The following is a 23,869-nucleotide window of genomic DNA, read 5'->3' as shown; positions in this document are numbered from 1 at the left end:
TGAAATACTTAGCATAGCCAGACACAGAAGACAAATATTACGATCTCACATATGTATGGAATCTAAAATAATCGAACCCATAGAAACAGAGAGTAAAACAGCAGTTCCTAACAGTTTTGTTTTTTTTTTTTTTTTGGGGGGGGGAAGAGGGGCTAGGAAGGGAGATGATGGTCAAAGAGTACAAAGTTTCAGTCATGCAAAAAGTTATAAGTAAGTCCTGGAGATCCATTATACAGTATAGTGCCTACAGTTAATGATACAGTATTGTATACTTAAAACTTGCTCACTCTTAGACCTCCCTTAACAAAACCTTAGCCTTGCCAAGCTAGGCTGCTAACCTTACTAGTGTTTTTATTGACTGCGGCATTCTTGGCATTTCCAAGGGCTACTTAGACTCCCACATTACCATCTCTCTTTCTCCTTATCTGTAACACCAATTCCCAGCCCAGCTCCATTCCCTTTTCCACTTTCTTGCCATCTGTTCTGAGTTTACAAAGTTTCAGTGGCAAAGCTGCTTTTTTAAATTATTCTTAAACAAAACAGAACAAAAACACTTTCTTCCCAATGCTCAGTTCTGAGCTTTCCAGGATTGGCATCTGCTCCCTCGAATATAAGACAATCCCATCCCGGGTTTTTTGTGTGTTTTTTTCCTTTCTTGCCAGCGATTTGCCACAAATATCAACCCATTCACTTTTGTTTTGTCTTTAGTTTTCTCTTCTCTTAGCAAATAACATGGATTTTATGTAACAAAAGTGACAGTAGGTAGCTGGCCCTATAAGCCAAAAATGTTTACCCTAAGGGACTCTGCGTGTGTGTTGAGGGAACTGTGTATGTACACATATATATATATATATATATATATATATATATATATATATGTTATTCCTTGTCATATATACATTCATTCTCTTGTGGATGTTTTCCACTATCCTGTGATTATTTCTTTCAGTTCTAGTGGATTCGATATCATTTCTCATGAGGGTCTAGCTCAATTTCTCCTTTTCCACAAGGCTTCAGTCGTCTCAAGTCCTCTCTTGCTTACTGGTTCACAGATAATGAGGCTATTGAATATGATATTATAATTTAATTAATACCAACTTCCACACATAATTAAATATATTTTAGTGTTTCTCTAGCCTTAGAGGACATGTTTTCTTAAAACTTATATCCTCCCATGAATTAGTTCTCTGCCTCTGCCTGAACAAAAACGATAATTGAAGAAAGAAATAAAGAATTAACAGGTTGTTTAATTTTCTTTTCCAGAAAGTGATTTGGAGTCAAATAAGCACTTTTATTATGTGGTTCCTTTATCCACTTCTAATCTCCCCCAACTAAAGTATGTTATTTTATTAACTACATAATACTTTTATTCAAGACTGATAATTAAAATACCATTATGACCATTTAGGTATATCATTATTCAAAGTGATGGCTAGGTACTGAAAAATAAAGGCAATTTTGACATAGATACAATTCTTAAGGAGGTTTGAAGATAATTAGCAAAGAATATGGTGAAATAAGTAATGAGGAGGAGAAACATCAGTGAAAATAAAGAAATGGGGAGAGAGGCAAGGAAAAGATATTTGGAAGTAATTATACCTAAGGAGAGTCTTAAAGGATGAACAAAACTTAGCCAGGTTGTCTTAGTTTTAGATGCACCAGAAACAACCTGAGACCAAGCCTTATGTGCAAGTAGTCTGCTTGGAAAGTGATCTTGAGCAGCACGAGTAAGGGATAGCACAGCAAAACAGAGAAGGAGGGAAAGGCTATATACTCGTAAGTATGTGTTATCAGGTTGGTCAACAAAACAAGTGACTGGAACTTGATTATGTGGAACATTCTCAGAAAACGTATAAATATTCTCAAAACTATCCACCCAGAGGATGAAGGAGAAGCATTTAATGTGTCCTCTATTGGTCAAGAATGGCTCCATAGGCATCAGCCTTCCCCATATTCATTCATGACTACCAGATAAATTTCCAGAAGCTTCTCATACCACAACATCAAAGAAACCCATGGCAGGATACGAAATGTACACATATACACTCACACCTATGTGAAACTCTTTGAAGCCATCATAAAACTATTCACACACAGTGTCTAAAGTCAGAAGTGGAGCCAGGAGGATTTGAAATGACACATAAGAAATATGTCATTCACAGGTCAGGGAAGAAAGGTAGCAGAGACATAATGAAAACAATATAGAGTAGCCGAGAGGAATAAAAAAATGATGTTGCAAGGATATTCATCTGAAGTAAGGTATAGTGACACAAGAAACTAGAGAAGTAGATGGACCTTTAAATGCCATGTGAAGAAATTTGAAATTAATTTTATAACTAATGGAAAATAAATAAATATTTTAAAGGGATGTACTTATTGCAAATGTTTCAATCTATAATTAAGCTGTTGACGAGAATCAGAATAAACAATAATTTGAAAACAATAAATGAAATGACAGACAGAAGAGAATAATGTGAAAGGTGGGATTTTTCCCCCCCCTTCAGGAAATGATGTATTAGTTCAGTGGTCCTGAACCGGAGGGCGGGGGGAGTTTTCCCTCCCAGGGATATTTGGTCATGATGAGGCACATTTGTTCATCACAACTGAGAAGAAGGTACTGATAGAGGGCAAGGATGCTGCTACATATGCAGTACATGGAATATCCCCTAAAAACAAAGAATTATCCAGCTCCCAATGTCAATAATAGAGAGGTAGAGGAACCACAGATTAGATATTGTGGCTCAGCTAAAGGATATACATATACATATACATGTACCTAACTCGAAGGCATTAAATAACAAAGTAGTAAAGAATTATCAGAGCAAGATCCAGCAACAGAAGGAAATCCAGAGAGGGTAGCGCTTCTGATGTGATACTGTTGAAATAAATTTGGTGAGAACATACATCATAATAATCCTGAGTTTTCACCTCATGAATATGAGACAACTCTAAATTATTTATGATTTTAAAATCCTTTGTTAGCAGTTATTTGTAGTTTCCAGTATACAAGGCTTTCACGTCTTTTAAAAATATCTAAGTTTTTTAGGTTTTATGATGCTGTTATAAATATTTATTTCTTCTTTCAATTCTTTGTTATTAACATATAAATAAAATGGACTTTGTGTATTGACCTTATTAAATTTACTTGTTAACTCTCTGGCTGAAGTTAGTATGAGGAATTTGTATGTGGGATGAAGAAAGCGCAACCTCGTTTGCTTAGCCCCAATAGATTACGTGGGGATTTGTCAGAGCCCCCACATAGCCAGCAAACAGATTCAGGTTCTGGGGACCCTACATTTATATAAGAATTTAAACTTCAGGAAATTGTTAAATTTCTACATTTCTTCAATAAAACATTTTTTATTGAAAGGTAATGTGATGTAACCAGAGAAAGAGGAGCATAATTCTGCACATGGGTCTGACTATTTTGAAAACAAAAGTAAATACTTGTAAGGAAAGTGGGATAACTGAGTACAAGCAAAACTCAGGCTGCAAATCAAAGATAGTTTATGATCTGAAAAAAAATCCACATTTCAAATTAAAGACATAGAAAAGCAAAGTAAATAAGGGAATACACACACACACACACACACACACACACACACACACACACACACCTCTATCCCTAGGGACAGAATTACAGAAGCTTTTGTGTTGAATGCTAAAAATTCGAATCCTTGCTCAAATTTATATTACTGTGTGAATTTGGCAAGCTCCTAAACTTTCAAATCCTCAATTGGTTTATCGATAAAATAAGCTTTTTTAAGGTTATGTAAGTAAAACATTTACCATTGTGTTTGAAATCAGTAAGAGCTTAATTATTGGTTTCTTAAAAACAAAAGTTTTCTCTCCCCCCAGTTCAGCATCACACCACATCTCCCAAAACTTTACAGATGTATAAACTACATGGTAACGGTGACCTTGGGTACATTTGATTTTTAGAAATTATAGCATAATAGCAAGAGCATTCATGCCATATAAAAAAAATCAATTCCAGGTAGATTAAAAACCTAAATGTGAAAGTCAAAACCGTAAAGCTTTTAGAAGATAATGTGGGAGAATATATCAATAACCTTGGTAGAAAGGATTTCTTAAACAAAATACAAAAAGCAGTAGCCATGAAGAAAAAGATTAATAAATTCAACTATGTTAAAATTATGACCATCATTTTCCCTCTTCAAAAGACACTGTTTATTGAAGAGCCATAGAATGGAAGAAGGCATTTGCAATACATAAAGCTGATAAAGGACTTTTATCCAGATTATTTATGGTTAAGAGGGAAAACTCCACAAAAGTCAGACAACCCAATAGAAAAATAAGTAAAAGACATAAAAGATCATTTTACAAAAGAGGAACCTAAATTACTAGTAAACATATACTAAAGGCACTGAAATTCAGAAGCCAGGAAAATGCTAAATAATATAGCGTTTTTCTTAATATGAAAATGTGCTAATAAGTATATAGAGCTACAAGAATTCTCACCTATGGCTGGAGGGATTGTAAGTTGGTATAACCTCTTTGGTAAACAATATACCATAATCTGAAAATGTTGAAAAAAGATGTATTTCCTTTAATTCATAATTTTCACCCATATACATAGTCCATAGAGATAAAAATATTTATTTGCACTAGGTACAAGAATGTTTAGAGAACAATTGTTTTAATTGTCAAATACTGGAAACAATCCAAATGTCCAACAACACTAGAATGGGAAGTACATGGTATGTAGGTATATAAAGAGAGCAGACCACAGATACAGCAACATTTGTGCATCTAAAAGTCATCATTTTGAGCAAAAGAGAGCAAATAACAAAAGATTATACACTGCTGTGTTTACATAAAGTTCTAACAAAGGCAAAATTAAATGGTTAATAAACATTGTGATGAAACCCGCAATCCAGCCTTCCCCACCAAGAGAATGGAAACTCCTCAGTCCAGCAGGCCTCAGGAAAGTCAGAAGTGGAACTATTTCCAGTTTAGGAGCTTCTGCTCGCTGGGCAGAGAGCTTTCCTTCTTCCACTCAGGCACCTACACAGGTACCACTCATACTACTTCTGCCTCTACCCTCACAGTACATGTGCACCTCTACGTGTACAAGCACATCTGTAGCCAGCTGCCCTCTGGTTCTGTAGGCGGCTACTCGTGTAACACGTGTAGGTTGCCCGCATATTTTCTCATGCACATCCCTCACACTCAACACACACTAGCAACATATTTTTCAAACTTTAGCTATTATATATATATATAATATATGTATATGTATGTGTATACACATATGTGTTTATATATGTGTATATACATACATATACATATATTATATCTATATATACACATATATACATATATAGATATTTATATATGTATATATACATATATAATTTATATATGTATATATACATATATGCATATATACATATATACACATATGTATGTGTATATACATACATATGTGTATATATGTATATGTGTGTGTGTGTGTATATATATATATATAAATAAATAAAAGAATTCAAGAAAATCATTATAAATGAGTTAGGATAGTAGTTGTGTTTGGGGAGAAAGAGAGTTGTAAGGTGTATCAGTCAGAGTCCAAAACAACCACAACAGAGTAATAATTACAAAGATGTAACTAGAATTCTGAAGAGTACCGTAGGGCTGAGGGAGGTAGAGAAGGAAGGACAAATTTGGAAAGGGGGCGCCTCCCCAGGATTAGGGTTAGACCTCGTTAAGAAAGAGTAATTGAAGCCCACAGCGTGGTGAGTTTCACTGAGCTGTCCAGGCCAAAGCCCCTTGACGATCACTGGGCAAGCCGGAAACATCTCTCTGGGAGGGCAGGAGGGGAAAGATTGACTGGTAAGCAGAGGGAATTGGGACATCACCACGTTGAGAATTGAGAATCCAGCACCAGCAAAGCGCCATACATTAGAAGAAAGATGCCAAAGAGAGCGCTGGAATCAGAAAGAGAAGTGCCTTCTTCCTGCAAAGTCCCTCTAGCTCCCTCTACCGACAATGCTTAATATCGCGTTGGCAGCAAAGAAAACAATGCTTAAAGCTCCAGTATCAGAGTAGGAAACAAACAAACAAACAAAAAGTGGGTTTGAAGGTAAAAGGCAATCAATTGATAACTGGCACAGAAAGGACAAAGAGAGCTTCTTGTGAGACCAGTAATGTTATAATACTTCACTCGTGTGGTGGGTACACAAGTGTTCTTATGTTTGTGTATATTTCACAATAAGATGTTGGTTTAAAATAAGCAAATGACCATGTATATGATTAGCATTTAGGTAATTTGAATTGTATTACACTCTTGAGAACCAGATACAAAATCTTTGCTAAACCACTTAACTTCTCCTCATCTTGAATCCACCATACTTAAAATGGAGATGGTAGTATCTGCCCAGTTACATCAAGAGATTCTCATCTCTAACAAAAGGAAAATAATAATGTAATATATACAAAAGTGTTTTGAAGGCTATATAAAAATGTATAATCAAAACGGGGATTTCTAATTGGACAATGATTTTGAAACCTCCAGTGTTTGAAAAGAAAGGTGTATTAGTCAGGATACTCTGGATAAACAGAATCTGCAGAATAAGTAATTGGCTCACGTGATTATGGAGGCTGTGGACTCCCACACCTGCTGTCTTCAAGCCGGAGACCCAGGAAAGCCAGTGGTGTCATTCCAGTCTAAGTCTGAAGTCCTGAGAAATAGGAGAACCCATGGAGTAAGACCCAGTCTGAGGGAAGGACAAACCTCTCAGCTCAACAGTCAGGCAGAGAAAGCAAATTCTCCCTTCCTCCACCTTTTCGTTCCATTCAGGCCCTCAGCAGATTGGATGATGCCCACCTGCATGGGTGAGGACCATCTGTTTTATTCAGTTTACAAATTCAAATGCTAATCTCTTTCAGAAACACTCTCACAGATGTCCAAGAATGATGTGTATCCAAATATCTGAGCACCCCATGACCCAGTCAAATTGATACATAAAATTAATTAATCATCGCACAAAGCACATATTTATTTTTGAAATGGTATTACTACGGAAACATACCAAGACTTATAAAGTCTTGAGAATCAAGAGCATATGCACAATTATTTACTCAATGTTTCTTCTCTTATTGTCTGAAGTACATATTTTTCAAGCTGAAAGTGACATAGAAATGGTCTAGTCAAATCCTTAATTTGTAAATATGAAAATATTGATGCCAGTAATGTTAATGTTTTCAGTTAGTGAATTCCAGGGTCAGAATGGATGTCTAAAGTCTCCTGACACACAATTCATATTCATCCCTAGAAACTACACTTAAGATCTTAACAAATCCCCTAAGGTTGCAGAAAATCTATGAGTATGACTGGAAGCCGCAGCTATGGTCTACTTCCTTTTTCACTCATTTGATTTCTCCCCTTTTTGAGTGATTTTAAAGCTAAGATTTATTACCAATTGGTAGCCGATGGCAGTGTGAGAGGAAGATGAGCCTGCCACAGTGGAATGAAAAATGAAGAGTATGATAACATGTAACGAAGTGAAATAAAATCTCTGCTCAATGCCCAAATAAAACTGTCACTGTTTGGGTGCTGCAGCCTGTTGTGTTGTGCTTAGAAGGTGCAAGTGAGATCAATGCTCTGTTGAGTGAACAGGCTATTGTTTTAAGTTTCTGAAGTCATACGTGCCTGTTAGTTGATGCAAAGAATGAATAGGCACGCAACGTGCATCTCATGATATTTAATCTTGGTTAAAGTCAGGTTAAGGCAAACATCTGAAGCAACATTTGTGTCTGTCTTATAATTACGCACATATTCAAATAATAAGTTCTGAACTAATTCTACTATAGTGTTCCTTGATAGGTTACAAAATACACCCACAGACAATAATTACTATATTCTCATTGAAAACTGAATGTAGGCTATTTGAGGGACTTGAGTAGAAAAAGTTTTCCTTACTTAAAAATCCTTGAAATCAGAAATCCTGAGTCCTCTGTTAAGTTTTGACTTGTATAAGAGTTGAAATAGAGCTGACACCCCCCATTACCTGTGGAATGTAAAATGCAGCCATTCAGCAGCTGGATGACAGTGATAAAGTGCAAACTAACGGTGTTCACTCTCTGCACTAACCCTGATGTACCTGGCCTTTTCAAAACAGGGAGGCTAATGTCTAACAAGTCATGTAAAAGTCAGAGTGAATGAACCTTAAAGTAAATGCAACATAACATCCTTTGCATTTCAGCTTTTCTTGAAATATCATCATTTTAACTTCAGTGTCAAAGCCAAAAGGTAATGATTCTGGGTGAGTTTTGAAATGTGTGTTAACTTAACCAGACAACAATCCAGTGAAAAAAAGGTTGAACTATTTGCTGTCATTTGATAGTTTTAGCATTCAGTTTTTGTTTTGGTAATTAAGGTGCTAGTATTGGATTCAGTATACTTTCCTGAAATTAAAATTATTTTCAGTCCAAAGCTAAAACTGTGGTTTATTAAAATATGAATTAGTTTCATCACAGAAAATACTTCGAATACCTACTGTGTACAGATGTTTTTGCATGTATTATATGCAAAATGAGTATATGTAACCTTCTAAGTAAATATATTTATATATTTTTTTCTCATTTTACCAACATGGCAACTGAAATTCAGAAAAGTAACATAATTGTTTAAAGTCATGAATTCAGTTTATGATGGATCATAATAAAACCCCAGATTTGTTCAAGATTTGTTTCTTTTAAATATATAACACAATTCATGGTGGAAAATTAGATGTTCTGTTAATAACCATATTTAGAGTAGTAAAAAAAAAATGCTCAGTAGGTATGTTTGGTTGGCTAGTTTAACATGCAGGTATCTCCTTCTGCATCACACTTGTAAGAATAGGCGTGGGATGGGGGGTGGGAGAAAACAGGAGGGATGGGGCCAAGGAAATCACAGATGATGTACTGGAGAAGAAAGTGGCATACAAGATTAGGCAACCAGAATGTAGGTGATCTGAACTCTAAGGTATATCACCCTAAGAAAATAAAATTAGGAGACACAGATTAGAACTTCAGGGAGGAAATAAAATGCTTCCTCAGCTCTGACTTAATCAGCCTTAGGGTTTTATAGTTGTGATTTGTGTCTCTCCATTTCCTTCCTTTAGAGACATCTTAAATATTTAAAGGCTTTGTGCATTTTCTTTTCAACAGAAACCTCAATAGAGAAAAGGCTAGGCTTGTTCTTTCAATAAGTTATGGTTTGTGGCCCATGGTTTTTTTTTCAGCTTTATTGATAGGCAATTGAAAAATAAAAATTACATATATTTAAGGTGTACCATGTGATGTTTTGGTATATGTATACATTGTGAAATGATTACCACCGCCAAGTTAATCAACATATCCATTATTTCACCCTAGTTACCTTTATTGGTGTTTGAGAACACTTAAGATCTCATCTGTTAGCAAATTTTAAGCATACAATACAGTATTAACTATTATTAACTATGATCACCATGCTGTACATTAAATCCCCAGAAGGTACTGTTCTCACAGAAAAGTCTATCACTGAATTGAATTGCCTAGAGGACAGTTTCACTTTAATAAGGAGGGTAAATACCAAGGCTCCTAGTCCTAACAATGAGATTTACCTAGTTAAACAAAAGTAGGAATAAGAACTAAGAAAGTGATCGATGTAATCTATCAGTATATATCAGCAATGATCAACTAATGGTCAAATAGAAATCACATAGATTCAGAATATAACTTTCAATTTAACTTCAGGATGACAGCTTCTTTGAAAGCTGCCTCCCTCTTGCTACTTCTCGCATATGAAAAAAAAAAAAAAAAGCAAAATTATTTTCTCATTGGAATTATTTTGTACAATAAAAGAGGTATAATAGTGTGAGTTGTATGAATATACCCTTTCCCTTTGAGACTCAATAAAGTAAAATAGAATGAATGTGGTTTTGTTACCCGTTAAATGTCACTCTCTGGGTGTTAGTATTATTATATTCTATTATACTGTTTGGATATTTTAAAATGCCCATTTATCAATTTTTAACAGATACATTGTTGAAAACTATTTTTACTGTTAAATGCTACTTGAGATATCTCTATTTTCCATGAATTGGTTCTCATGCAAAAAAAATGCTTATTAAGTGTACAAACATCTATGAGTCACGTGAATCAATATTTCTCTTTTAAGTGGACCATTTAGGAGGTTAGGGCACTCCAGATCTAGATAATAAACTTATCCAGTTTAGTGATGGTGATAAATTAGCATTTCCTGGAAAGCCCCAACATCTCTGTAACATTTTCTTTTTTTCTTTTTTTTTTGGATGATGGATACTAGCATGGAGGAAAAGTTTTTGGTTATATCATGATAAACAAGTACATGTTCCAAGGTGTTTTCTTTTGGGTGGGGAATATTGTTCTGTTTAGTTTAGCTTTCAACTTAGGAGAAGGAAAATATATTGATGTCATTTCCAATTTGCACTGGGGAAAAATGCAGAGATAATAGAAGAGCCTGTCAAATGTACGTCTGAGTGATGCCAGTGAATGAATCATCAGCCCCTGCCACACACATTTGGTTCTGCTTTGACAGCAATACAGCGTTTTAGTGAAAAGGATCACACAGTTACACTCAGGGCTCTTGATACCTCTTCAAGAAATAAAAACAAACTTTTTATTTCTTTATTCACTTAATCATTTTCCATTTCATATATAGATTTCCAAACAAGTCCACTGATAACTTGTTTCTGCTGATTATTTTCTACAATGAGAAAGATTTTAAGTCCAGCCTCTTTTAGGTAGAAAATTATTCTTTCAACATTCAGGACAAACTTGTAGCACAAAATATTGTTATACAAACATTTTTATGGAATGAAATTATTTCTGAATACATTCTTTATAACTGTCATATGTATAGTTTTTACTCTGTGCTAAGTGCCCTGCATATTACTTCATTTAATACTGTAAACATATAAAAACCTGTCATAAAAGTATTGCTATTACTATTATTATCTTGTTCTAACACATAAGGAAACCAGGCACAGAAAAGTTAGGTTACTTGCTCAATCCCACATAGCTCATAAGTGAAAAGTTAGACTATGAACCCAGGTCTACCTGACTCCTGAACTTTCACCCTCAGTATTTGCATTTTACTTCCTCTCACACAAGAAGCATATCCTTGGATGTCAGTACAAGACAACAAGCTGGATGACATCTGACAGTTAATTAATGGGTTGCAGCAATAGTGTAGTTATCTCTATTAATCAGTCAGAGAAATTATGAAGATTGCTATGTGGCATTTGTAGGAAGTGATGTGTATATATTTGTGTAAAGTTCAGTCATTTTTAGAGAAGCAAGCAATTTCAAGTTCAAAGCATGTTCTCCATTCTTTCTATATATTAGGGCAACTTTTACCTATTATAAAAAGCTGTAGGCTAGGCTGGACTCAATGATTATCTAAATTTTTGGAAAAATAATTGGAATCTAACCAATTAAATATTGTACAACAGTTGGCTCTGGGACTTTCTTCTGCTTTGGCTCTTTGGTACATAAGGCTTCTGTTTTTACCCTGTATTCCAGCAAAGAGAGTATATACCCCTTGCGTGCCTTGCCTCTTCTTCCATCGCTGATTCTGCCTTAGAACCCCAGGGAACTAGAATCAGATGTTTCCTCCGTCTGCAAATACCCTCATGGAAACTGAACATTCCAGATTGTCCATTGTTTTCTTAATATATATCAATAGAAGATAGCAGAAGGGACGTATAAGTCTCTTTATATCTCTAATAAATTTTCAAATATCAAGGCAATAATAATAATACATGTTATAAACACAGGCCAGTGCTAGGGAATCTCAATAAAGTTTCATTTAAAATTTCTGAAAGACATCGAGACTTAGCATGGGTGGACATGTTACTTTTTATCCATTCCTCTGTCAATAGGTACTTAGGTTGTTTCCATATCCTAGCTTTGTGAATGATGTTATAATGAACCTGGGAGTGTAGATGTCAAAAGATACTGATTTCATTTTCTTTGGATACGAGTATAAACCCAGAAGTTGGATTGCTGAGCCATATGGCAGTTCTATTTTTGATTTTCGAGTAACTTCTATATTTTTTCCATAATGACTGTACCAATTTGCATTCCCACTATACAAGGATTTGATTTTTTTCCATTATTCATCAATACCTATCCCTTCTTTTTTGATAATAGCTGTCTTAACAGGTATGAGCAATATCTTGTGGTTTTTGATTTGCATTTCCCTGGTGATTACTGATATTGAGCACCTTTTCATATCCTTAGTGGCCATTTTGTGTGTGTGTGCATATATATATGAATGTAAAGGTACTTTGATTACTTTTTAACCATGTTTTTTGTTTTTTTGCTATTGAGTTGTATGAGTTCATTATAAGCTTTGGATCGTGACCCTTTATCAAATATATGATTTCCAAATATTTTCTTCTATTGCATAGGTTGCTTTTATTTTGTGGATTATTTCCCTTTCTATACTGATTTTTAGTTTCATGTAGTCCCACTTGTTTGCTTGTGCTCTTATTGTCTGCTTTTGGTGTCATATCCAAAAAAAGTGTTTCCAGCACCAACATCAAGGAGCTTGTCCTGTTTTCTTTAAGGAGGTCTATGGTTTTAGATATTACATTGATGTCTTTCATTCATTTCAAGTTAATTTTTATGTATGGTGTAAGATAGGGGTCCGATTTCATTCCTTTGCATGTGGGCATACAGTTTTCCAAGCACCATGTATTGAAAAGACTATCCTTTCCCCCACTGTATATTATTGACACCCTTATCAAAGATTAGTTGACTGTATATGTGTGTGTTTATTTCTGGGCTCTCTATTTTGTTCCATTGATATGTGTCTGTTTTTACGACAGTGCCATGCTGTTTTTGTTATGATCACTTTATGATACACCAAGGGTGCCAAAAAAATATATACAAGTGGACACTTTGGTCCACGTTGCTCAAGCAGTAATTCGCTGTAATCAGAAGAGTCTGGACACTGATGGTAACCACTTTGAGCACCTCTAGTCATTGCAAACGTCAAATGTGACTCGTATTCATATTCTGTTATTGGTATATATTGAGTATTACAACTTCAGTAATTTTTTTTCCCTTTCTTAAAATGTGTATACATATTTTTGGCACCTTCTGTCATTTGAAATCAGGAAGTGTGGTGCTTCCAACTTTGTTCTTCTTTCTCAAGACATCTTCAGCTATTCTGGGTCTTCTGTGATTGCATATGAATTTTAAAATAGATTTTTCTATTTCTGTGTGAAATACAGTGGAATTTTTATAGAGATTGTATTGAATTTGTAGATTGTTTTGGGTAGTATGGACATTTTAATAATATCAATTCTTCCAATTCATGAACATGGATATCTTTCTATTTCTTTGTGTCTTCTTTAGCTTCTTTCTAAAAGGTTTTATACCTTCCATTGTACAGATTTTTCACTTCCTTGGTTAAATTTATTCCAAAGAATTTTACTTTTTTTTTATGCTACTGCTTGCAGTTGAGATTGTTTTCTTAATTTATTTTTTGGATAATTCATTATTACTGTTTAGAAATGCAACTGATTTTTGTATATTAATTTTATATCATGAAACATTAGTGAATTCATTTATTAGTTCTAATATTTTGGTTGGTGTCTAGCCAGAGCAATTAACCAATAAAAAGAAATAAAATGTGTCCAATTCAGAAAGGAATATGTTAAATTGTCTCTGCAATTAGTGTGATCATTTACATAGAAAACCATAAAGGCCAAACCTTGCATGGTAACTCATTTGTGGCTCTACAGTCTCTCCCCTGTTATTCTCCCATTTTTTTTTCATTTCTTCAACCCCTAAGAAACTGTGGGATTGGAAAAATTAATTTTCCTCCCACCTTCTAAGTTCTTCTGGCTGTACTAATAAACAAATTAACATGAGAAAGATTAACAGGAGAAAATGTCTAAATTTATTACATATGTGCGTATGAGGGTTACATAAGAATATGAGACCCACAGTAGATTGGGCAGGTAAGGCAATTAAAGGAAGGCTAGTTGTAGTTTGGGATTTCAAAGGGCAGGAAGGCAATGGAGATAGAAAAGCAAATGTTTGGTAAATAAATGTCTGGTGGGCCATCTTTGGGGGACACAGAGAGGATTTTGATCAATGGGTCTTGCTAGGTTCCTCTCTATCTATGACACACTTTTTCATATTAAATTATAGTTATCTATGATGATATTTCCCTTCCTGGAGCAGGTACTCTATCTAAATTCTTTTAGGCAGTTAGGGGGAAGGTCAAAGGTTCTTTTTGAGTCTTTTTTTTTTAAATACCCATTTTAAAATAAAACCTCAAAAGGCATATTTTGGCATGGCAAACTCTGCTTTCTCTCAAAACTATCACCTGTATTCTTGTGTTCATCATTTTCTTCCTTTCCATTTTATGTCATTTTTAAACTACTACATGTTTCCATAAAGAGTATATGATTTTAATTGTTTTAACTTTAGTAAGGAGTATATTGCATTATATTTAATAATTTAGGATATTTTTCACTAATAATGTGATGTTAACATTCATATACAGTGTTGATATAATTTGTTCAATACGATTGTTGTTGCATATTCTATGACCAACATACATAATTAATTCATCTACTCTCCAGTCAATTATGTTTTCTAGGGTTTTGCTGTTGTGAGCAGTATTGTTATGAACATTCTTGTACATGTGCTTATATATATATGAGTTTCTTTTGCCTTTATATATAGGATTAGCATTAATGGTTCATAGGCCATGTCAATGACTAAACTTACAAGAATACGATGGTGAGTTAGCATTTCACACTCCCACCAGCAATGTAGAAGAGATATAAGGTGTATGTCACTTCCAATATAGGACACAGTCAAGCTTTTGTTAATGTTGCCAATATAGTGAGAATACAATGGTATCTTATAGTAGTCTTGTTTACATAGCCTTGACAATGGGTGAGGTTCAAACATCTTTGAATATATTTACTAGCCTATGTATTTCATCTGGTGTGAAATGCCTTTACATGTTTCTGCCCCATTGTTTTCTTTAAGTAGTTGGTGCTTTACCTGATGATTTGTTGGAGTTCTTTAGCTAGTCTTGAAAAAATATTTTCCTATGTTTATTGCTGATAACTTTTCCCCTTTTATAGCTTATGTTTTGTAACTTATGTTTTCACTAAATATAATTTTTTGATGAGCCAATTATTTAATTTTAATATTGTCAAATATTGTCAAGAATTTTTGTGCCTAAAATATGTTCAGAAATATGTTCTACTAAGATGTTCACAGTTTTGTTTTTAATATTCAAATCTTTAATATACCTGGAAATGATTTTACTTTTGTGGATAGAAAATGTTCCAATTTCATTTATTGCATCCTCTCACCTTTCCTTAATGATGAAACAGGACATCTCTGCGGTACCTGAAGTTCTTTGAATGCATGAGTCTAGTTCTTGGTTCTCTGTTCTATTCCACTGGTCAGTTTTCCATCCTTGTGCCAGTTACATACTATCTTGGTTATAGTTTATGTAAAGTCCTTATAATTCATATGAATAACCATACAATAAATTGTTTACTTACACAGTGGAATATGAAAGAGTCAAAATGGATGAATTACAGCTACATGCAATAATATGCATGAACTTTTAAAATATATTTGTGAAAAAAGTGTTAAATTCTTACATATAACATGATATATTATCAATAAAATTAAAACCTGAAAAAATGCTTTTTTGTGTATATATATATATATGAAAATAAATTATATAAAAAGAAAATACATAAAACTGCTTTTCCTTGGGCTTATGATTACAAAATTCATAAATATAACTTGCCACATTAAGATATTAAAAGAGAAAACAATAAGATATTAAAAGAGAAAATTATTTCAATTATGTGCAGGGAAAGCATTTGATAAAATTTAACCTAAATTCATGATTAAAAAATACAACCTCTTAGAGACTATTGAGCTCCCATCTATTTTCTGTCAACAACTCCAGACAGAACACATCCAGACATGGATAAAAATAAGCTGGAACAGAAGCCAAACTAACTAAGCAAGCTAGGCAATATAAAGACATGGCAGCCTGCATTAAGATTGTAACTGAGTAAGGAGCTGAATTATCCAACAAGGCGAGCAATCTCTCAGTCACTTATAAAAAATGCTGTAAGAAGCTGTAGGTCATTTTGGAGGGCCATCTCAAGTACTGAGCTAAAGACAGAAGATGCTGAGCAAAAATAACATGACTCAAGACTACAGAGAGAAAACTGAGACTAAGCTTAGAATGCATCTGCATTGATGTACCCTCTTTTTGAAAAGTTCTTGATCACAATACTTCATAAGCAGGGAGCAAAGTCTTCTATTTAAAAACGAAAGGAGACTACTACTGTTACTTGCTGACATTGGTGTTGGTGTTAAGAAAGGAACTGTGTGTGGAGCAATCACAACAAGGATACAAAACAAGATTTTCAAAGCAACGAAAAGGAAGTGCAGCAGACTCATCCTATCAGATTGGGTCTGGTCCTTAACTTCTCTGTGTTCTATTATGAGATGTGGACACCTATGAGAAAGCCTGCTCTCTTGCAAGACAACTTTTGATGAAACTATTGCTAAACTTGACACATTAAGTAAAAGTCGTATAAAGACAACACACTAATAGTTTAATGATCGAGAAGCAACTTTACTTTGTAGCTATCAATACCGAAGGAGATAAAGCTAAGCAGAAGAAAGTGGGAAAAAATGAGAGACCCAAGATGCGAAGTAGAAAAATGTTATGCTTGCCTCATTCTGTGAACACATAAAATTATAACTAAATTATAGAACAATCATCCAGGAGAACCATCTAATGTCTAGCTAAACAGAAATTTTATAACTAAGGATATAAAGAAGACGTCATATCCAGACTTCAGGTAGGAGGGGCAGAAACATGAAACAGGTTGGTTCCACACTCATGTGTGGCAGTTGAAAATCGAGAGAGATGTCTCAGCCACAAGGAGCAAGGGATCCCATCCCCCAAAACCAGGCTCCCCAGCCTGGAGTACCGGTACCAGAAAGAGGAGTCCCCACAACTTCTGGTTGTGAAAATCAGTGAAGATTCTGACTCTCTGGGTGGGACAGAAGGCTGCGGGAAACCCAGACATCCACTTAAAGGGCCCAGACACTCACCCTGGGCTCCAGCAAAGGGTCGGTGACTCTGGGGGCATCAGAGACATAAGGGGAGAGATTGAATTGTGTAACTTTGAGGCGAGGATTGGAGGGACAGTCCCCATGTTCCCTGTGTGATGCCCTCCTCCCATGCAGCCAGCAGGTAGACACCATCTTTTCTGTGTTGAGCCCGCCCCCACAGGCCAAATCTGAATCTGATTGGCCTGGTGAGCTGCGCAGCTCCACCTTGGTGACTCTCTGAGACCCTGCCTCACCCAACTTGCATACAGCAGGGTCTTCATCAGCAGCTGAACTTTACGGGAGTGGCATGATGGTACTAAGCCTCAGAGTACCCTGGCTTTTTGCAGAGCTACCCCAGGTGACAGCTGTTCTCTGTTCTCAGCGTGACCTCTCCCACACAGCTCCAGACTTTGCACAAGCAGCAACTGACCGTGGATCACACTGTAGCTCCTGCCAGGTACTCTCTAGCAAGTCACAGGCATTGGCTGACCTGCGTCTGCATGGGAGCACCTCTTAAGGGTCCCAGAACCAACATACTTGGAAGTTGGCTTCAGACCACAGCAGAGCACCACCCAATTAGCCCCACAAGAAACATACACAAAGGGTGGTCTCAACAGGCACCAGAGTTTGCTGGGGGGAATCCTGCTCCGTAGGCTAAGCCTCTGTACAGCAGTCTATAAGCTGTGGACATGACCAAACCCCACAGCCAGTCAGCCTGAGGGTCAATACCTCCCATTGACATGTCAACAACAACTGAGGCTCAGCTATAACAGAAGGGCACACACAACCAACACAGGGGTTACTCCTGGGGCACCCAGCTCAGATGACCAGAAAGAGTATGCCCCACACTGGGCCCCACAGAACACCTACTACATAAAGCCCCAGGCAAGACTGGAAGACATAGCAGCCCTACCTAATACATAGAAACAAAAATGGAGATGCAGTCAAAGTGTAGAAAAAAAGAAAAACATCCCAAATGAAAGAATAGGAGAAAACTTCAGAAAAAGAACTAAACGAAATGGAGACAACAATCTACCCAAGACAGAGTTCAAAACAATGGTTATAAAGATGCTCAAGGAACTTAGTGAGAACTTATATAGAGATAGCAAGCATAAAAAAAGACACAGAAACCATAAAAAAGAACCAGTTAGAAGTGAAGAATACAATAACCAAAACGAAGAATACACTAGAAGGAATCAACAGCAGACCAGATGAAACAGAGAATCAAATCAGTGATTTGGAAGACAAGGTAGCATAAAACACTCAACTGGAACAGCAAAAGGAAAAAATAAAAAAAGAGGATGGTTTAACAGACCTCTGGGACAACATCAGGCGTACCAACATTCACATCATAAGGGTACCAGACGGAGAAGAGAGAAAGCAAGGGATTGAGAATGTGTTTGAAGAAATAATGACTGAAAACTTTCCTAACTTGGCAAAGGAAATAGTTATACAAGTCCAGGGGGCACAGAGCATTCCAAAAAAGATGAACCCAAACAGGACCACACCAAGACACATTCTAATTAAAATGGCAAAGGTTAAACACAAAGACAGCACCCTAAAAGCAGCAAGAGAAAAGCAGTTAGTTACCTACAAGGAAGCTCTCATAAGGCTATCAGCCAATTTCTCAACAGAAACTTTCCAGGCTTGAAGTGATTGGCGCAAAATATTCAAAGTGATGAAAAACAAGGACCTACTACTAAGAGTACTCTACCTAGCAAAGCTAATCTTTAACATTGAAGGACAGACAAAGAGCTTCCCAGATAAGAAAAGCTAAAGGATTTTATCACCACCAAACCAATATTACAAAGAATGTTAGAGGGATTTCTTTCAGATGGAAACAAACAAAAATATCAAAAATATGAATAATAAATTGGCAATAATTACATATCTGTCAACAATTGCTTTCAATGTAAGTAGATTAAGTAGTCCAATCAAAAACATAGGGTGGCTGAATGGATAAGAAAACAAAACCCTTACATATGCTGCCTACAAGAGACTCATTTCAGATTGAAAGACACGCACAGAATAAAGGAATAGAAAAAGTTATTCCATGAAAATGGAAAGAAACAAACAAAAAAAGTTGAAGTAGCAATACTTATACCAGACAAAATAGACTTTAAAACAAAGGTATAAGAAGAGACAATTAAGGACCCAGTAATTCCACTTCTGGTTATTTATCAGAAAAAAACCAAAATGCTTATTTGAGGAGACATGTGCATCCTTATGTTCATTGCAGCATTGTTTACAATGGCCAAGATGTCGAGGCAGCCTGGGTGTCCATTGAAGGAAGAATGGACAAAGAGGAGGTGGTATATATATATAAAATGGAGTATTGCTCAGCCATGAAAGGAATTGGGTTCTTATCATATGCAGTGGCATGGATGGACCTAGAGGGTGTTGTGCTGAGTGTGGTACGTGAGACAGAAAAATGTGATTTCATTTATATGTGAAATCTAAGAACCAAATTAACAAACAAAACAGAAACAAACTCATAGATACAGAAAACACTTTGATGGTTGCCAGATAGGAGAGGGTTGAGGGAGTGGGTGAAAAAGGAGAAGGGATTAAGAAGTACAAATTGGTTGTTGCACAGTAATCATGGGGATGTAGGATATAGCATAAGGAATGTAGTCAATCATATTGTAATAACTATTTATGGTGTCAGATGGGTACTAGATTTATTGGGGTGATGGATGGGAAAGGGGTTGGGGGGAAAGTTGAAAAAGGTGAAGGGAATAAAAATTGGTAGTTACAAGATAATCATGGGGTTGGGGGGATAACGTAAAGCATAGGGAATACAGTCAATAATATGGTAATAACTATGTATAGTGCCAGGTGGGTACTAGACTAGTCAGAGGGATCACTTCATAAATTTTGTAAATGTCTAGCCACTATGCTACATACCTGAAATTAATATAAAATAATATTGAATGTCAACTATAACTGAAAAAAAAGGGGACAGAGGTGAAGGGGAATAAGAGGTCTAAATTTCCACAAAAGAACAAGTCATGGGGATGTAATAACAGCATAGGGAATATAGTTAATATATTATAGTTAATATAATTAATATATTGTGATAGTATAGTATGATATCAGATGGTTGCTGGATTTATCATGGTGATCATTTTTTTAGTTACATAAATGTTGAATAACTATTGTGTACACCTGAAGCTAATATAATATTTATGCTAACTATATTTTAATAAGTATCTTAAAAAGAAAAAAATCTATGTACATATTCAGTCAAAAAAGATCCCTCAAAAATGGAGTTTTATATGCACGATATTGAATGCAATTCCTTACCTGCCTCACTGAAACAATCTATTTTGTAAAACTGCTTTTTTTCATTATTTTGGTGTTTTCCTTATCGTATATGTAAGTAGTTCATAGCATACCAGGTACTTCTAGGAAACAAGACCATTTTCCAACAGAATCATGATAGTAAAGAGAATTAAAAGTGGTTTTAAGAAATCTTTAGGACCACATATATATTATTACAATTCTAGACACAAGAAGTTCATTTTCCAGGGAGTGATTGTAGGACGTGTTCATGATATGACACCTTGGCAGCCTTTGCTGGAGGCTTTTTCAACAAGGACTGATGAGTTTCTGTCTTTACTGGAGAACTGGATAGTTGATACTCTGACTTTCCAGGCACCAAACTCCTGTGCCTAGAGTCATTCAGGCAAAGTTCTCCATGACGAAGTATCAGAAAAGAGGCCATGAGAGGCAGGAGTCTCCAGAATCTGCTTCACTTTAGGGCCTGTTTCATGACGGACTTATTTCTCTTCTTGTTTACATTTTTCCTTGATGTAGCCAGGCCTCAGTTTTCTCTTCTGTAAAATGGAGATTTAATTCCCACCTCATGTGATAGTTTTGAGGAATAAAGATGTTCAAATGAGTAAAAAAGAAAGAAAGAAAGAAAGAAAGAAAGAAAGAAAGAAAGAAAGAAAGAAAGAAAGAAAGAAAGAAGGAAAAATTAACTAACCTTCCAACTTTTGTCTGCCTCATTCTAAAATTTAAACCTGAAGCTGAAGTGAAATAATATTGAATGTCAACTATAATTAAATATATATACAGAAGTGCCAAAAATCATGTATACACATGACTTGTATTCATCTTTTGTTATCAGTATATATTATTACAATTTTAATTCAGGTTTTTCCTTTTTTTAAAATGTGTATACATTTTTGGGCTACACACACACACACTACCCCTCTGATATCATATATAGCTGTTACAATACCACTGACTATTTTCCCTATGCTGTACTCCACATCCCGTGACAATATATGGGTACAACTTAGGGAATATCGTCAATGGTATTGTAACAGCTACATATGATCAGGAGGGGTTATCACTTTGTGAGGGATGTAAATGTCTAATCATTTTGTTGTTTTGTACCCCTGAAACTAATACCATGTTTCTCAAAAAATAAGACTGGGTCTTATATTATATTTTGCTCCAAACGATGCATTAGGTCTTATGTTCAGGGGATGTCACCTGGAAAAATCATGCAAGGGCTTATTTTCCGGTTAAGTCTTATTTTGGGGGAAACACGGTATAAAAAATGTTTAAACAATGAAACATAGATTAAAATAAAAAACAAAAAAAATGTGTATAACCTTGAAAAAAATAAAACAAAATTCACACAGTACGAGGTCTGACAATTAAGTTAGCGAACTCATCCTAGAAAAAGTGCTACATACCCCATTGCTGAATATCACTATGGTCACAATTGAAGTACTCCCCTTGGGAAGCTGTGCACCAAAGCCAGCGCCTAGTCCACCTTTCAAAGCAATTTTGGAACATTTTTCTGGAATAGCCATCAGAGCTGTAGTCGTATTACACTTGATGTCCTGAATGTCATCAAAATGTCTTCTTTTCAATATTTCCTTTATTTTCAGCTAAAGAAAGAAGTCATTGGGGGGCAGATCAGGTGAGTAGGGAAGGTGTTCCAATACAGTTATTTGTTGACTGTCTAAAAATTCCCTCAGAGACAATGCCACGTGAGCAGGTGCATTATCGTGATGCAAGAGCCATGAATTACTGGTGAAAAGTTCGGGTTGTCTAACTTTTTCATGCAGTCTTTTTAGCACTTCCAAATAGTAAACTTGGTTAACTGTTTGTCCAGTTGGTACAAATTCATAATGAATAATCCCTCTGATATCAAAAAAGGTTAGCAACATCGTTACAACAAGTTAGCAAACTTAATTGAACTTAGACCATTGGTCATCCAATCTGTCCCAAAGATAGGTTTTTGTTTATAATTTGTGATAGGTTTATGTTACTTCTATTTGAATTTCTCTCTTTCTCGTATGGTTTTCATTGTTAATATTAAGAGTAGAGCTAGTTAACATTTAGGAAGTTATCTGTTTTCTTTTGGCGATGTTCCATCTGGGGATGTGGAATTTTTATACAACTTGTAAATGTTTGACATTAGACTTTTGGTAGTTTGTGGTTTCACAAGGGTCAATGTCTAAACTGTTTCAGTTTGCACACTTTTGGCTACAGCTACAGAAGTGTTCCTTTAGAGAAAGTTGTATCCCAGTTTGTTCTGGATAAGGGCAGAAATGGTTTATATCCCATAATCTGTAAACTTACCTGCAGTTTACTTTCATTATTTTTGCTACACTTACTTGTATCTAAATATTTTAGGCAAACTAAGAACAAATGTACAAGTCAAGATACAAGAAAAATGAATTTTCTAATATCCATTACTTCATATATGTCGATCACAGCAGTAAAAAAAACATGTGTTTCACTTTCTTTAGTTTTGTTTGTTTTGCTTTCTTTTTTAAATGCCATACATGCATGACTGTAAAAAGAGTTAACAGAGAAATAACCTGACATGATGGGTAGGTTTGTTCAATTTCTTATGAACTTTCCAATACCAATCCAAGCATAATTGTTAAGAAAACATGTGTTAAGATACTGTAAATGTAAACAAAATTGCATGAATGGACTGTACAAAAAGAAAAGATTGCTCTCGCATCCCTTTATTCACTTTTACTTGACATTATATCCAGTGTAATAAGGTAAACATTAGAGGTATGGGTATTAAAAGAAAGACAAGAAAACTCTTTTTTATAGGTGATATTACGATTTACACGGAAATCTCAAAATAATCTACAAATTATTAGAAGGCAGGAAAGTTTTCTCAAGATAGCTGGATAATAATTGGTATACAAAAGCCAGTTGCATTTCTGTACACCTTCAACAAATAAGTGGGATATGTAATTAAAGTTTGTTTGCCTGTTATTATTGTTTTTCCAATAGCATTGGAAAATATCTGTTAACTTAGAGATACTTTTAGTAAATCCAGGCAGACCTGGATTTATGACATTATTAAGAAACATAGAAGAAGAGCCTACAAAAATGGATACATGCACCATATTCACTGATAGGAAGATAAATTGATCAGTAGGTTTAATGCAATTTCAATAAAAATTGGAAAAATTTCCAGAGAACTTGATATATTTATCCCACCATTTAGTTGGAAAAGTGATGTGCCAAGAATACCCTGAGCCCTCAGGTTCCTTTAAGGATATTTGCTACTTTGTCAGGCAAAGATTCTATTGCTATGGGCCAGATCCTAGTTTGTGTCAAACCTGTGAAGTCAAGGATAATGGAGATGGGTGTGCCTTAGGATGAAGAGCCTCAGCACCAGAAACCCCATCCAAAAAGTTTCCAGTTCAAGGTTTTA

The 23,869-nt window shown here is 35.3% G+C and overlaps 1 pseudogene; it reads left to right on the top strand.

Annotated features, from left to right (window-relative positions):
* Window positions 1-16,011: 16,011 nt before the first annotated feature.
* LOC109449720 (14-3-3 protein zeta pseudogene) lies at window positions 16,012-16,659 on the top strand (annotated as a pseudogene).
* The last annotated feature ends 7,210 nt before the right edge of the window (window positions 16,660-23,869 follow it).

This window comes from Rhinolophus sinicus, chromosome 16 (assembly GCF_057876585.1).
Source record: "Rhinolophus sinicus isolate RSI-liver-muscle chromosome 16, RSI-T2T, whole genome shotgun sequence".
In the NCBI taxonomy this organism is placed as follows: Eukaryota; Metazoa; Chordata; class Mammalia; order Chiroptera; family Rhinolophidae; genus Rhinolophus; species Rhinolophus sinicus.
This window is presented reverse-complemented; position numbering and strand designations above follow the sequence as displayed.